This window comes from Halichoeres trimaculatus, unplaced genomic scaffold (assembly GCF_033239565.1).
Source record: "Halichoeres trimaculatus isolate MK-OKI-2021-1 unplaced genomic scaffold, fHalTri1.1 fHalTri1_scaffold_9, whole genome shotgun sequence".
NCBI classification, from domain to species: Eukaryota; Metazoa; Chordata; class Actinopteri; order Labriformes; family Labridae; genus Halichoeres; species Halichoeres trimaculatus.
In genome coordinates, this window is record NW_027437188.1 from 23910234 (window position 1) to 23926197 (window position 15964).

General features: G+C 40.7%; 1 protein-coding gene across 1 annotated transcript in view; it reads left to right on the plus strand.

The window, feature by feature from the left end:
* schip1 (schwannomin interacting protein 1) overlaps positions 1 to 15964 on the plus strand; it is a 279659-nt gene that overhangs the window by 60900 nt on the left and 202795 nt on the right. The gene's annotated exons all lie outside the window — the stretch shown is intronic.

Genomic DNA, 15964 nt, shown 5'->3' on the forward strand with positions numbered 1-15964 from the left:
TTTGTTTGTGTGTATGTGTGTGTCCAGGCACTTTCACACACATATAAATATCCCCAGAACTAATTTCAACTTCATTCTCCCCCTGCGAGCCGGAGAGCAAAGACAAGTCTTGCAATAGCTCAGCGTGGAGCCGTAAACACGGCAGGTGAAATGGGGCTCGGAGAGCAAACGCTGCTCGCTCCCCCCGAGCTCTGAAAGAATATTCAGATAGTTTTCATTTTCCACAAGATTGGCTAAGGGTGATGGCTACAGAGATGGTGGAGACAGGGAAATCTAAAGTTAGAGGAGCCATACCGGGGAGGGGATGTGTGTTTGTGTCAAACATGGCCATTATTCACACCCTTATTGAGGCTGAAAGAAAGCAGATGGTTTACAAGAGGAGAGACGGAGTATTTCTTCCACGGTCTTACATGGGGGATGTCATCTGTGTCTGCACAGCTTTTGTTTCATTTGCCTGTTTGTACATTACAGTGGTGTAATGAATGTTCTAATGTGCAATACCTGATGCACAGGTCTTTATCCATCATATGAGGGATGCAGGAATAAATTATTTTGAGTCAGGGTTAAAACAGACACATTTTACAACCTTCAAAAATACTAAGCATAGGGATGAAATGGGAACGTACCAGGCAGATTTATAAATGAAAAAAAGATAATTGGGTGCTAGAAAATGGAGTTATGGGAGATTTTTGCTTCTTTTGAAATTCCAGATTTGACCTTTGTCGCAGCGAAAACATTTTAATAGTTTAACTCACCTGTCCTTCAGTGTCTTTGTGCATCTCCTACTCTCATCCAAATGTCCTCTATCACTTCTCCCCTTCCCTGTGGGCCAAATAGCCAAAGCATGTCCTTTATATGTGTGTGTGTCCACATGTATGTGTTTACATGATCATTACCACTTTGACTGCCTTTCGCAGCTCCTCCTGTAGAGATGAATCTAGTTACAGTGCAGCCGTGGGGCAGGATAGCAGAGAGACAATCCCTCCATCACACCCTCCACCAGCAGCTACTATTCTTAGCCCAGGCAATCACAGCACTCATTATTACTCAATAGGGTGGAGGTATGCAACTCATGATCTCTCATCATCTGTTCTGCCTCTGGCAATGAATGCATTTAAGATTTTGCACACACACTCACATAGAGCTGCTTATTACCATTTATTGTATCTTATATTTTTAGTGTTGTGAGATGAAAGGGGAGTTGGGAGGGGTAAGATGGAGAAGACGCTCATCAATACTAATTGCAGCACAACTATTGATGCTGATAAAGCTGCTTAGCTCATATTCTCAGAGATAGAAATAAGTTAATGTGTTTCAGATACACAAATTGATTTTCTTAACTAGTTGTAAATGTGCAATGTGAGGGAAAATGTAATTAAATAAGTGAATCTTGTTGGGAAAAAATGCAGATATTTGTTAAATTCATGTGACCACAAAGTTTAGGACCTTGCAACATGGCAGTCCACAATTGATAAGTAAAGTCATTTTTGTGCCAGACATACGTTTTGTTTTGTTTTTTTTGTTTTGTTTTTTTATATCTCTTGTTGCTCTTTTTTTTTCTTTTTTCTTTTTTTTTTTTTTTTCCAAGTGTGTAATATCTAATGTACTGTGAGGTAAAAAAACAGGTAGACCAGAAGATTGGGGAGTGACATGAGGGGAAGGTGCTGGTGGAAAACCCCAACCTCTTGGCCATACTGCCACCCACTTTATATTTTGTTTTGTTTTTCTTGTTTTCTTATCAATTTATATTTCCTGTTTTGCTTTTTTCATGTTCTATATCACACTTAAAGCCACCATGAGAAGATTTAACTTTAGGGGGAACCACCAACAGCATGTTGTAGTAACAACCTTTTTCTACATTTCCGCAGCAGATATTTTTGATAAATGGCACATTTGACTTGTAAAAGACAGCAGAATGAGATTTTTCTTCAGTAGAGTGAAAGAAAGTATTGCCATGCCCACAGGTTGAACTATATAAAATACAAACCAAAGGCTCCCTACAGGAGCTTTAAAAAAAAAAAAAAGATGACTTATGTTTTGCTAATACAAGCCACAGATTAAAGAGGGAGGTATTAGGGTTTTTCAGTGTTTATCCTTCTGGTAACCTCAGTGTAGTTTGAAATGACTTACTTACCTATTTTTCTCATACTAACCACGTATACATGGACCCAAATATTCCGATTGCATTCGGTTTATTTGCTCAAATGGAAAGAATTTAACCTTTGTATACACCTCATTCCGAAAGAAAAGTGCCAATCCGAATGGACATTTAATCGGTTTCACAGGGGTGGAATGTTCCTTTCCCCAAACCGATTGAGGTATCATGTATCCACTCAAACGGAAAGTCGTCAGGCTACGTTCTTTCAGCCCATGCTGAGATATGACGTAAGACGCAACTAGAGATGTTCCTCAGCTTTAAAAATGGTCGCGAGCCGTCAGCACTGGACTGCTGCGGAAAGATTGTTTTTTATCTTAACTTTGAAAGAAATTAACATAATATCAAGACTGGACGGACGACGAACTCGCAATACGGAGTATTGCAACACTGTGATAAACAAAATGTCATCCTCCAGCTTTGATAAATCTCGTGATGTTTACGTTTTTCTGCACATGCCCCATTGACTATTCTGTTTGATTACAGCGGCGCATGTAGACCAGAGATTGGAATATTCCTCTATACTATTGTTTTCAGAAAAGTCATTCGGAAAGATGAAAAACTCCTCATGTAACGGTGGCTACTGATGTTTGAAGAACCCTTTTACTGACTTAAATGCTACTGTCTCTTTAATGGTCCCCTTTCCACACCCCCCTTCCCTCTGATTGGTGAGCAGGGGCAGAGCTATGGACTTGGTGTTTCAAGCCCGCCCCTCCAACGCCTCAACGCCTTTTAGTTTAAATCCTTAATTGATGACCTCACCAATTCAGAAAGTACCATGACAGTCCTGTGAAGATCTCATGCTATTTTTAGAAAGAACTTTTTGAGTTACATACTGACAGATTTCTTTTTCACAATAATTCAAGTTTTGTTTAGAAAAGACTCATAAAAATACTGAATTATAAAATCTGTACTCATCCACCTCATGGGACAGGATTCAAAGCAGAGAAAACTAGAGGTAAAGAGAGAGCAATGCAGGAGAACAGAGCACAAACCTGTGAGATGACATCACCCACAGCTACAGAAAACCATCTGGGTCCGGCTGCAGCATCTACCCCGGGTCTGCTGATCTGCAGTGAGAGTGTGATGTGAGACTTTACCCCTACCTTCTGCCTCCACAACTTAGCACTGTGAGATTTAGATAGCACGTAACACTTCTTAGATTAAAAAACTCTAACATCTGAGGAATTATCGGAGGAGTTTCGATTAAAAAAAAAACATCAGACAGGGAGAGATAATGAGAATGAGAGCCAGGAGGAACAAGAGCCGCTGCTCTCTTTTCCTCTCTGCTCACACTGTCATGTGTGTGTGTTTGTGGGTGTGTTGGACAGGCAGAATGGCTTGTTTATGGGTAGATTAATTGCTTTTATGGCCTTGTTTCTCCCTGTGAATGGTGCTAGCTGTTTTAATGAACACCCACGCTGCCTGCCTGCCTGTCTGCTGTGCCATTCATGCTGCGGCTGCTTTCCGAAGCATAGCCGAGTTTTAGCTCAAGCTTTCCACAGCTAGACACTCCCTGCATGGCCCTGCACAGGTAGTTGATTTTACGGGTGCGTGTGTGTATGTGAGTGTGTGAGGCCCAGCACAGGTGGGTGGCTCCGCTCAGGGCCTGCAGGGACTGAGGTCGAACCAGCAGCTAGCTGGACCGTGACTTTAATCATTTCCTGCTGGGCTGGGGAGAGGTAAGCCAGGATTTCCACAGAGTACAGCGACACGGTCATGGACACAAAGATTCTTAAAAAGACTTTCAGAGGAGGAGATTGAGTGATAGCTTTAAGACGAAGTGAGAGTGACCATTTAGTCGAGAGGTTGAAGGCATTAGGAGTAGGTAAAAGCTTTTCACACAGCAGCTTTACGTGGATCAATTAAAATCAAGCAAAGTTTCTCCCTCTGGTTTGCCTCCCTCCTTCCCTCACCTAATCACCTTTAATCATGCCTTTCCTGTCTTTCTTTGCCTCTACTTTTCTTCCTTTCATCCCTGTTTCTCTCTTCCTCTCTTTTCTCCCCCTCTTCTGTCTTTCTCTCATTAATCAGGTCTGCAGGCTTTCTCTCTCTCCTGCCTTTCCACTTCATTAAACCTGAAACAGCAATGGCCCTCTGCTAATGGACAGTCTCAGCTTTAACTCACAACTCAGGCCTAGCTATAACAGTTAGCCTGTGTGTGTGTATGTGTTTGTGTTTTGTTTTCTAATGTGCGAACGTGTATAGGTATAGTCTAGCATGTAAAGTTGTGCACACACATAAAGTTTTCTCACAGAATAACAGATATTTGATGTTATTTGTTTTCTTATTAATCTGTGATTCATCTTGGGTTTTAAGGTCGTAGTCAAACAGCAAACAAGGAATAAATAATAGTGACCTCCACTCTAGTTATCACTTTTAAAGTTTTACCCTTTTAATGTGTGAAAGTCATGGACTGGAAAAACAAAAGAAGGTGCAACCTCTTCATTCCAAAACAGAGTGGGTGTTACCTAGCGGTTTAAGTAACCTAGCACCCAATGAGGCTAGAACTCAGGTGAGTGGCCCAGGTTCAGTTCCAGCCTACAGCTTCTTTTAAGCATGTCAATCCCCACTCTCACTGTCTCCTACTTTATTCTCGCGCTGGGACGATATGCTATTCTCATGATTATATTCTATACTGTTTTTTTTTTTTTTTTTTTTTTTTTTCTTTGGGGGGGGGGGATGCAATTTGATTCAAATTGCAATTCTGTGATAATTACGAATTTTGCAATTTTTTAGTTTGCTTTTTTAACACCCGACCATGTGAAAAAGTTAAATGATAATGATAATGATAATGTCTACAGACTAAATCAGGGGCCATATTTTACCATAAAATGCACAACACGTGATTCAGAGAGAAACATTTCACCCTCTGCTAAACATAAGGGATAACTTTGTACAAATCCATTTTTTAAACCAAGACTGAAATGAAGAATTTGAATTTGAAAAAAAAAAACTAATTTTGATATTGTCAAACAAAAAATCCCAATATATTGATTCTAGATCCCCCCCCCCCCCCCCACACACACACACACACACACACACACCCTTACTTCATTCACTATTGTGTTTTCTCATATAAGTGCATAAAAAAGCCAGATTAAAAAGAAAAGAAAAAAAAAAGATGCAAATCTGCATTTTTCTTATGGCCAACAGGGGGACTGAACTGTGAAAACACTGATTACAAAACCTGTAGGGTGGAATACCTGCATGCCTGTTGTTTTGTCTTTTATTTTTTTTTATTTTTTTTCTTGTGCTATTGGGGCTGCCTTAAATTGGATGACAGAGCAAAGGACCGTACAGGAAACAGGGTGACCTCTTTGCCTGGTTCTTGGTTGACTGAAGGTTAGTGAATCACCAATGTTTGGCTTCTTAACATCTCTCCATGAATCAATGGGTAACATCATGGAGACTAATTTTGACATGTTTTATTTGAAAACTGTGAACCAATATAGAAGAAGACAGAAAAGTCAATTTGGGGGTATGTTTGCCTGTGACTGACAGGTTGCCGTCGATGGAGTGTAGAGTAGAGTGTAGAGTGCAATCTGCCATCAAAACTTGGTCGCCACTGGGTCCAAAACTAACAAGACAGGACAAGTGAGGATATCAGACTCATTGATGATGTCATGGTGGTTATAACTATTTCCTAAATCGATTAAATAGGCCAAGTTAATCTCATCATAACAGAGTGCATCCAGTTCTTTCTTCTATGGCTTTGGAGGAGCTTCGTCACGACTCAAGCATGCAGACTACACATCAAATGGAAATCCTGAATAATGAAATAGATTTTTAAAGCCCAGCACTTAAATCAATCAGAGAGGATCTGACTGAAGGCACAAGCAAGTTGTATTTAGAGAAGTAGTCTGAGCTCAGCCTGTCAAAAGAGCAGGATAACTCACTGATTTAATCATTGTTTTGTTACATTATGTCCCGGAAGTTGAAGTGTGCTATTAAACTACAGGGGCACTGTTTTAAGGCCAAATCAACCTTTTAGGAGTTTTTAAACTGACTTCAAAGAGCGCCCTGTTCGAAGTTCTTCCACTGACACCTTTGAAATCAGATTTCCAGTAAGTAAGGTAGGCAAAGATAAAGTTAAATACACTTAAGAAGTCTTTAAAAGTACCTGCTTCTATGAAAAATAAAGATCAAAATATGATCATATTAAATTCAATAAAAATACCCCAGGGGACTCGTGTTCCTTCGTCTGCATCTCTTTTACAACTAGTTCCACAACTGCCTTTACAATGTCATTAAGCAACGTGGCCAATCCATCCATTTGACCATAATGCCCAATAAAAGAGGCTTTATGCTTGCATACATTTACCCTCACATCTTTGCATATATATTGCTCTCCACCCAGCGGTGCAGTGGTTGGTACAAGGGGTGTTCTGCTCGGCTGCAGCGGAGGACAGGTAGTATTGAGTGGCGTTGTAAAAGCAGCTGTTTTACTGTGTGTTTGTTCTGGCATGTTAACGGCGGGCTTTACTGCTCTGATTATGGCCCACCAGGGGAGCTGGGAGAGCTAACTATACAAGGAGATTGCTGCAGGCGAAAAGGACAGGATGAAGTGCTGATGTACATTACCTCAGGGTGTGCATGTCTTTGCACTGACTATCAAAAACATCTTCTTATGGGGTATTGTCCTCTGTGGATGCCTCATATCTGAGCTGGAAAGTTTCAGCCTGAGTCTGTCTGTAATATTTTATATCAGTGTGCAAAAACTAAAGATATCTGCCTTGTTATTTAATGTGTGTTTTGTTGGCTAAATTTCCCCTGTAATCATGTCCATGCCAAACATGCAGATTTTCAAACTGCTGTTGAAGTCCCTGAATCAAACTGCTCAAGAACAGGCTGTTAAAAATGAATTAACAAGAGCTCTCCATGAAACTTCCTTAAAGGTTATAAGTTTGCCGAACAGAAACAGTAGAAACAAAGTATAATGTTTACATGTGTGCAGTATTTTAAAAGAAGTGTACAGTAATCCCCCTAAAACTTTCATTTTCTTTTTATTAAAAGAATGTTAAAAGAATGTCTCCAGCAGATTTTGGGGGGCAGAGAGAGTGAAACGTATTTTTCAATATGTCAGGCCACCAGCTTTAAGTGTACCTGAAAGGCAAGTAGAGAAGAAGAGGAGGGCAATTTTTAGTTTTGAAGTAGAAGAAGAAGACAGCGTTTTTTGCTGTTGTCGTTGTTAAAGAAAAAGAGAGAGAGTTGTCGTTTTGTACAAGAATTTGTATTGAGATTATTTTATGATTGGGGATCACATGGATGCTCCATAGGTAAAGTTTCAACATGTCTTTGCATAACGGTAGCAATGTTTATTTGTTTTAAACTGCATTGTTTAATGTTTACCGTATCGACTAACAAACGTAACCATTTAATTGTTTGACAGTCTTCTTTGATATTTGAGGGTCCCTTAAAGAGACAGCAGCAAAGACATCACTAGGGACAAAGTGGGATTTTCTTCAGCTATAGATCATGTAGAGCTACCAGGGGTTTTACGGGTATGATTCAAAGCCTAAAATAAGCAAAGTACCCTCTCTTTAATGCATAATAATACTCACAGACCAAAACAGATGATAAATTTATTTTTCCACCAAGGCGCCAGTTTGTCCTCCGGTCTGGCACCATGCAGGTGCTCATTCTGTTTCTAAGACAACCAAAAACCTCTAAAATACATGTGTGGTGTGAGAGTGTGCATGGGTATGTTAACCCTGGCAGTTCCTTCAGTCTCCTTTTAGCTGGTGTTACCCACAGACTGGTCCATATCCTCTATGAAAGTCTTACCTGTGCTCCTCTTTTAAGCTTGTCTTCGGTTTAGGTTTACATCCTGCAGTAGAAACGTGTTGTTGTGTCTTTTTTTTCCTGCTTTTATTTTAAGCTTTTGTAACCGTCTTTGGTTTCTCCATGCTCCATTTTCTCTTTCTCAGTATGCAGCTCCTCTCACTCTGTCTCTGACGCCGTCAGTCATTAGCCTATCCTCTAGAGCAGAAAGAGCCACTCTAGGTGTGTGTATGTGTGTATCACGTGTATTTGTGTGCCAGCCAGTTTTGATAGCAGGGTCACTCAGGGACAACAGTCCCAGAGTCTGGATGCTGAATCTCAGTGGAGAAACCTGCACACACACCTGCAGGTGCAGAAGGCAAAGGCGTGTGTGTCTGGTCAAGAATAACTACAGATAACAGCACCTGTCTTGGTTGCTATCACCCCAACACACACACACTGGCAACACCCAGTGTACTGACAGGCTGTGTGTCCCCGTGGCAGAGGAGAGCGATGAGGATGTGAGGATGATGGCAGAGATGGCGCCGGCTGGCTGGCTGGGCCAAAGGACCCGGGGGAGGTTTGACTGATAGAGGCTGCCTCCAAAAACCCTCTGGATACTGTGTGTGTGTGTGTGTGTCTGTGTGTGTGTGTGTGTGTGTGTGTGTGTGTGTGTGTGTGTGTGTGTGTGTGTGTGTGTGTGTGTGTGTGTGTGTGTGTGTGTGTGTGTGTGTGTGTGTGTGTGTGTGTGTGTGTGTGTGTGTTAGAGGGGTCTGCATGGTACAGCAGATGGTATGGTGCTGTTTTAACCAGGTTGGTTGGCTTCAAGAGAGGAGCAGGTCATGACAGCTTTTTGGCTGAGTAGAAAGAGCCTCAAGGTTAAACCATTGTTGGGTTAGGGGGGCCTGCTCTGTGTCCAAACCGAGTTAGCAAGATCTAGTTTATAATAAGGAGGGGTATAATGTCATCTTAGTCGACTGTATTTAGCCAGATGATAGCTGGCTTATTGTTATTGCTCTATGCACTAAGAAAAGGGAAATTTATGTTTGATCTATACATCAAAAGTCTTTCTTTTAAGCGGTAAACATAAGTAGTGTGTATTCCAACGAAGACCCGTCCTGCTTTGTTTGAATAATCAAACATGCCACTGTGAATCTTTTTTGAGTGCTAATAAAAATAACTTTTAGGATAAAGTCAATTTTTACGCTATTTGTTTTTATGTTTCATTAGATTTGCTACCAGCCTCAAAGTCCTAACAGGAGCATTTTTTTAATTGTTTATTTATTACATGGTAATATTATATAACTTCATTTTTAAGGCTCAAAAAAAAAATACAGAGTAAAAATTGTATAACAAAACTATCAACCCCCAGCCCTACATATTAGAGAATCCATATTTCAACCTGTGTCTGAAACATTGCTTATTTTTAGTGACTGTCTCTTTAAGGCTCTTTGCTCTACAAACCCCTTTCCTTTGATTGGCCAGCGCTCTTGAGGTCTGTTCATGGCAAAGCTGTAGATGGACTTTGGTCTTTGAGAACCACCCCTTCAACATCCTCTTGGGAGATCCTAGTGCAATGACATCATCCCTTTGGCTTTAGTCTTTTTATTATCTTGTGAGGATCTTGTTTAGATCTTAAGAAGTTTATGAAATTCTACATCATATAAAGCAGTTTTCAAAATGTGCACACTTATAGTATGAACCACCAATCTCCTATGTTCCTTTATGTCGATGTTTAAATTGTGTAAAAGCATAATACCCCCTCTTTCAGAGCCAGGTTTAAGTTTTGATCCCCCTATTGCACATTACTGCATGTTGTCTGCCAGTGCCACTTTAACACACCACAAGCACAAGCTTTACTCTGGGTTAAACAAAACACATGCTTCATGTGTTTCTGCAGTCTTTAAAAATGACTCTGTGTGTGCATATTTTTGGAGACGGTGGGTATCTGAGTTAATTGAGTTCATCAGGGAAACAAACACAGCTGGCCGGCACTCTGCAGAGCTGGAAGACGATAGAGAGACAACCTGGAATCTGTTTCCAGCACACATCAGGAAGCTCATCAAGTATTGAAGAGGAAAACCAACTTAGACTGAAAGACTGCAGAGGGAATACAAGACAAACACGACAGGATGAGAGGAAGTAGACACAAAAAACCTGAGAAAACAGAAGATGGATCATGTTTGATATGTAGCGAGTAGGGGAGAGGATATTGACCTTATGGAGGAACAGGATGAAAAATGTCGCAGAATGAAGGGGAATAGATCATGACTTTGACTCTGTTTTTGGGTTTCCTCTCATTGTCTGTCACTCTGTTCCCTGAACTGAGTTAAGGGAGCATTTAGAGCAGCAGCAGAGCTATTTAAATCATGTGTGTGAGTGTTAGTACGTGTGTCTGATCAGCTGGGGGTGCAGAGGACAGATTTACACCCCATGTACAGGAGAGATGAAGGCCATTTTCCCAGGCAGGCCATTTCTCCTCTCTGTTCTGCGTTCCTCCGGCTCACTCTCTGGAGTCGGTCCAGTTTAATTTCTTCAGAGCCCACAGGCTTGTTCTTTCACCTCCTCATCCCTTCTTCCTTGCCGCCAACGAAGGACCTACTTTCATATTCGCTTCCTCTTTTAACTCCCTTGCCAGCTCTCAACCCAATCACTTTCTGTCTCCCTGCAAAGTGCTGCATCTTTATCATCCCTCTGCCCTTTGGTCCCCTGCAGCTGAGGTATCTAACCTTTTAGAGCGTCAATCACTTGATACACCCCCTCCCTTCCCCTTCCTTCTGTAGTCTTTCTTTGTTTTCTTTTTTCTTGTAATAACTTTTAATCCTCCTTGGTTAATCCACATGAAAAAATTTGACTGTGATTACAGGTGTGTTTTTTCACCCCGAATTAACCACCTGAAAAGGACAAAAAAATAAAAGGCCTGTGGAAAATTTCTTTAAAACTAGAGCTGATGATGATATCATCTATAAGTATCACACACTTTTTCAAACCCTTCACTAGAATATTTTCTTTTCACTGGAGTCGAACCAGGGAAAAGCCATTGATTGCCCCATTATGTGCAGCCGAGTTTAAAAACCATTAACAAGACAAATAAGACAGAAGATGACCCTGCACAACAGTACAGCAATAAAAAAAATTATTAGAAAAAAAATCAACTGTGAGACTGTAAAAATAATAACTCTGTAAAAACAATATAAAATAATAATAAGCAGTATAAAAAGGCTGAGATCATATCAGAAGTGAGGCAGCATAAAGTGGGAATAAAAGGCTGAGTGCAGCGGATAAGTTATTTTATGTCCAGTATACAAAGACAAGCTTTCAGTGTTTTTTTCCTCAGAGCAAAGGATCTATAGCTGTAGATGGGGGTGGTCTGAAGATGGTATTGCCTTCCTTTTGAGCTGCCTGTTGTAATGATCACAAAACATAGCCTGACTCCGCCCACTTTTCCTGTTATGACATAATCAAGTCTGGCAGCACTGATTTATTAAGCCATATATACAGAAGACTGAATCAACTGCTTTTTTTTTTTTTTTTTACTGCTCTGAATCTTTTGGCAGACTTAAACAATATTTCAGGAAAGCGGTACCTCCTTCATTTGACATGTTTGATTATTTCGTCTCATACATGTGTAAGTCGGGCTTTTTGGCAACAAACATCATTCTTCTCTCTTTTTAACAGTCAAGTTTTAAGCTCATTGTGATATGTCCTCGGTTTTAAGCTTGTTATAAATCATCTTTTCAAACACACACACAATAGTTTCCTCAAACCAAGTATATTAGATATCACAATGTCACTGGGAGTTTCATGCTACGCATCACTCTGCTGTTTCACTCATTTTAGTCTGTAAGCACAAACCTTTTTATTTTGTTCTTATACTTTCTGTCACTAGTCTCAACCATTTATTGTGCTCCTAATAGATTTTTGCAAGTGTGTTAGTGTGTTTGAGTGTCAGTTTGCTCGCTGGCAAATTTCCATCACTGATATCCGGAGCGCATTATTCATCACTTAAATAAATCCCTGACTTCAGCAGGACATTTACAGTAATCTTAATACATGCTATTGATTTCAAAATCTATAACAGTATACGTTCAGTATTTATTCTGTGCTAAACCAATTCCTCTATGTCTTGTCAAAAGAAATGAATTCCTACAGTGCAAAAGTCTTCTTTTGTGATGTCCAAACCTTTCCAGCCAAGGCGGGATACCCCGTCCCCTATCAGGAGGAGGAACACCAAAAAAAAGTACCAGGACATAAACCAGGGGTTTGCATAATTTAGTGGCAGAGTTGACAGAAAATCTATAGTCATTTTGGGCTTTGGCAGTGCCAATCAGGCTTGTATTGATTAGTGTGTGTGTGTGTGTGTGTGTGTGTGTGTGTGTGTGTGTGTGTGTGTGTGTGTGTGTGTGTGTGTGTGTGTGTGTGTGTGTGTGTGTGTGTGTGTAAAAAAATGTGTGTGTTTGGATTTATGGTGGAGTCAGGTGGAGCGCAGAGAGGAGGAGCTGATGGAGAAGAGACCTTGAACCCACAACGCACTATACAACAACAGAGGAAATAGAACTACTGACAGCCAAACACAGAGCACTAGCCCGACACACACCCACACACAAATACACTCCTATCTCCACCTCTGTCATCAATCTCTTCCCCTTAACTCCACTTTCCAAAACTAAATGAAAATAAAAGAAGACAAGCGTGAGGAGGCGATGAGGAGAGAAAACAGAGAGTTAAGAGAGATGGAAAAGGAAAGATGATGATTCGATCACACACTGTGGGAAATCAACTGTTCTCTCTGAGTCTGAGACTGGGAGAGGAATCAGGACAGACATTCATCATACAGCAGGAGTCCAGAGAAGAGAAAAGACTTCAATCACAATTTGAGCCTTACGAGCCAGACAATTCAGGCTTTCAGGTGGATTGACTTTGCAGACTGATAAGTGATCCACTCTCAGTAGATGATATATATGTGAGGCAAAACACTCGGACAAATAGAGGAAAAAACAAGATGCATTCCAGTTAGAATATAGCTAAACAAAACTCTTTAAGTTTACTTTGGTACTGACAAATCAAAAGTACGTCCATGCTTGGGGGTACCACTGGGGATTTTGGACGCATAGTAGAATTAAATTGAGCCCAGTTAGAGCTCTATTTTTAACAATGACCTGAATTGTAACTTTTCTTTAAAATGTACTGAACCTGAAATGTAATATCTGGTCAATGATGAAACAAAAGTGCTGAGCCCAAAATGCAACAAAGATAATGTGATAAATCCCTGAATGTGACAAGATGTTACGGTTTGACATAAAGATCTTAGGTTATAGGTTTTTTTACATTTTTATTACTTTATCTTTTATTTATTTATTTACATTTCAGGTTGTTGTTTCATATTACTTACTGGCCTCCATCACCACACCACCCAAACAACAGAAACCATAAATACCCCACTGTGCATGGCTGCAACAGTCTGCATAAAATAGATTTCACTGTTTTTTTCAAAATTGATACTATGCACTGACGGCCATCTATGACAGTTTGATTTTTATGATAACATAGTTTAAAATGGTCTCAACATACTAAATGTAACTATGGTTTTATTTTTGAAAGGTTGAAAACAGAATTGCCACTTTGTTTTAGAGGGGTACCAAGTGCCCCTTTAAAATGTGGTTATCCACCTCATATCTAAGGGCGTATTCAGACCTGGACTGTTTGGTCCACTTTAAACGGACCAGGGTTCGTTTCCCAAGCTGGTGCGGACTTTTCATGCAGGTGTGAATAGACACAAACGAACCCTGGTGCGGACCAAACAACCGGACCGAGACCCACTTTTTGAGGTGATCTCGGTCCGCTTCCAAACGAACTCTGGTGCGGTTCGTGGTTCTCTGGTGCAGGGCTGAATACAAACCAAGGTCTATCCAAACTAACTACAGGATACATACACCTTTTGGGCCTATAAAGCCACCGTGACCTAACCGTCTTTGGTTCATACCTGATCCTCCGTCTTCTGTTTAGCCACGCTGTTGCTAGCATTTTGTGGGTCAGCACACGCAGAGCATAGCGTCTCCTTGCTGCGCGCATTCGTCTTTGCTGTTCCAAAATTTGAAACGGTGTTGTTAAGCTGCTTTGAAGGAGCTGCTCTTGAAACTGAAAATGATTTTGCAGCTCTAATAAGAGCACAAACACACGTTTACCTCCATTTCCGGGTCTGTATTCTGTGTGCCGCCTTTGTCAGTGCTGTCCAATGAGAGCACTGATCGTCACAGACGTGGATGTGTTTACAGAATATAGTCCACTTGCAAAAAGTACAATCTGAATACGAACCGCACCAAACGAAAAAAATAAAGTCCGCTTTTGGTCCAAACCAAACAAGTGGACCAAAGGACTTTTCTGGTCTGAATACAGCCTAAGACATGACTGGCTGTTTCCTTTTCAGAGGTGGGACTTAAGACAAAATCAACTTGGTTACTTTTTTACACATATTTAGCACCTCCCTTGGATAAGTCGGTGCCTCGGCCCTTTTAAATAAGTTTAGCTACAGTCCCTCCATCCAGTGACCCTATCCATGTTGCTATATCTTAACCTTATGATACACTGACACATGCTTCAAAGCACAGAAGCTTTTCATTGACCAATGAAATCTTTGATGCGTTCAGTATTTTTATTTCATGCAAATTTAATCCTTTTACAGCTTCATGTTTCAATATGAAAGCATCAAGGGCTGATTCAGAAATCACATTCAGTGCCCTAGATGAGATTCTAAATCTTCAAAGTTCCGGCCTTCCTTGAAGACCGTCACCATCCTCTTCATGCAGAGTTAATCACAGACAACACTAAAATACACACAGAAAGGAAGTTCCACAACTTAACTCTTCTTTCTCTATTCCTCAAACTTTTTCTCTTATCTGTGTTTCTCCTGTATCCACATTCCCAGATGGTACTTTTTACAGTCTGTATGAATGTGTCTAACTGGATGTGTGTGCGTGCGTGTGTGTGTGTGTGTGTGTGTGTGTGTGTGTGTGTGTGTGTGTGTGTGTGTGTGTGTGTGTGTGTGTGTGTGTGTGTGTGTGTGTGTCAAAGTGACTGCCTCAGCTTTGTGTTTAGGATGGCATTAAGGCGGATTTGGAAAGGCTGAGGTGACATTGACTCTCAAAGCAGGAGAAAGTTTTGGAAGTTTCGGCTGCAACAGAGTCAGACTTAGCTTGGGTTTAGCTTTCGTGAATGAATTAGATAATTATTGGAGAGAAATTTAGATGGAAAGACAAACGGAAAGCAAGAGATGAAAAACAGCTCCTTAAAGCAGCCATTGATCACTAGTCAAAGTCCTTGATTCTGTTTAATGAGCTTTTTATTCCGTCTGTGAGGGAGAGTAATGAGAAAAACATGGCCTGTCTTCCTGCCACGGTGGGAGTGGACACTCTGCCAAGCAGCAAAAAACCTGTTATTAGGAGAGGGTTTGATGTTGCTGTGTTTGGACATCGACTCCTGTGAGAACAATTCAGAAAGACACTCCTTTAAGTAGAAACATATGCATATATGTGCTTATTTACACTTCAAAGGCAGTTTCTCAGACTCTCCCATCTTTATTAATGGTGCATATATAAAAAACATATAACTTTAGGGTAAATATTAAAGATTACCATAACAACTGCGGTATGGACATATTTTCTCAGTGCGTCTAATAGATGCAATGTAGTCTTTTATGCACACTTTTTTTTTTGCAATGATGGTGCAATCAAACAAAAAATCAACTAAGGGTGCAGGTTTTATTGTAAAACACACACATACACACTCGGTGACATTCTCCTGTAGCTGCTCGGTGCCCTGATGTGACCCTCTTGGCTCATCAGGAAGAAACTGCTCCACTTAAACTTTGTTGCTCCCTTGTAATTGCATTAGTCTGCTCAATTATGTAGAGGCAGGCCTGTCCTCATTACACAGCACTATTAAAGCAGGAGGAAGGAGCCGAGGGGAGGAGAGCAGCAGGCGAGGGGCGCCGCTGAATGTCGTTTAAGTGAAAGTTTCATCGCCCTAATCTCCCAACGTGTCGGCCAC